This window comes from Pyxicephalus adspersus, chromosome 8, assembly GCF_032062135.1.
Source record: "Pyxicephalus adspersus chromosome 8, UCB_Pads_2.0, whole genome shotgun sequence".
In the NCBI taxonomy this organism is placed as follows: domain Eukaryota; kingdom Metazoa; phylum Chordata; class Amphibia; order Anura; family Pyxicephalidae; genus Pyxicephalus; species Pyxicephalus adspersus.
In genome coordinates this window covers 65,695,985-65,697,258 of record NC_092865.1, presented here as the reverse complement: position 1 = coordinate 65,697,258, position 1,274 = coordinate 65,695,985, and the positions used below count along the sequence as shown (strand labels likewise).

General features: G+C 39.8%; 1 protein-coding gene across 1 annotated transcript in view; it reads right to left on the bottom strand.

The window, feature by feature from the left end:
* Positions 1-366, bottom strand: part of SLC6A11 (solute carrier family 6 member 11) — a gene marked incomplete in the record, with an annotated part of 88,140 nt that extends 87,774 nt beyond the window's left edge. The window contains 1 exon segment of the mRNA XM_072420988.1: positions 241-366.
* Positions 367-1,274: the final 908 nt, after the last annotated feature.

Below are 1,274 nucleotides of genomic sequence, written 5' to 3'. Positions count from 1 at the left end.
TTCAGTATTGTGTTTATGAGAGGCACAAGTTTATAGAATAATAAGTATGATATGCAATGCATCCTTTTCCAATAAAATACTAGATGTCACCATGGCCAGTATGCATCCCTTCACCCTGTGCATGTTTTTATGAAATGTGTTTGTGTTTATAGATTTTCTTTCAAGATCCAAGGAGCAGGCTAACAGAATTCTGATCAACTGAATACAGAAAGAAAAAGGAATAGATATTAAAGCACTTACCCTGTATTGTTTCGGCAAGACGGTAATAGTGGATGGTAGCAATGATGTTACTGTTCACGTTACCCATAAAATGGATAATTTGCAAATGTTCTGTCTTAGCAGGAGTGATGTGATAGCAGCCTCCTCCTGTTCACTCCCCCTCCTCTTCCTCCCCCTCTCCCAGACTATCCATCTCACTCTATAGCTTTCCAATCTAGGGAATACATCTAAGGTGCTCAGTGGTGAAACCCTAAGCTGTGTTTTCTTTATTGGTCTAATATCTTTGCAAGAATTCTTTATTTACAGTTTAAATCGGCACATGTTTAGCACTCATTGCTAAATTCAGATGCTTTGCACTTGGCGTGTCTTTGGCTTCTGCACATTATTTTGCACTGATACTGTGTAGCTTTTATTATTATTATTATTATTATTATTAATAAACAGGATTTATATAGCGCCAACATATTACGCAGCGCTGTACATTAAATAGGCTTGCTATAATGTTCTCATGTTATGCATGCATTACATGGAACACCTGACATTTCCACTGTCCTTGTAGACCTAAATGTAAATGTGTACGGTTTTGATTTTTAAAAGCAATGGATTATTAAAAACAGAGCTTGTTAATATTTCAATCTGGGTATTTATATATATATATATATATATATATATATATATATATATTTATATGTAAGATAGCAGCGGTCGCCAACCGGCAGCTCTGTCCCCCGTATGGCACAACCTGCCCACTCTCCCATCGCAGGCTCAGACCTGTTTGCTAAACATATTGGGGGGACAGTAGTGTAGGGCTGTAGACACAACTTTTGTTGCGTCCGCAGCCCTGTGCCATTGTCCTCCCAGAATTTACCAAGAAGGTCTGAGCCGGAGTGGGCAGGTTCCGGCATCATGACGTCACTCTGGGGGAAGTTTCTTCCCCTTTGAATGACACACGACTCCCCACGCATGCGTGATCCAGGTTCTGTTGACTTAGTTGTCCGTGAGGTCCGAAAGGTTGGCGATCACTGTATTATAGAACATGCTTGAATGTAAAGCAT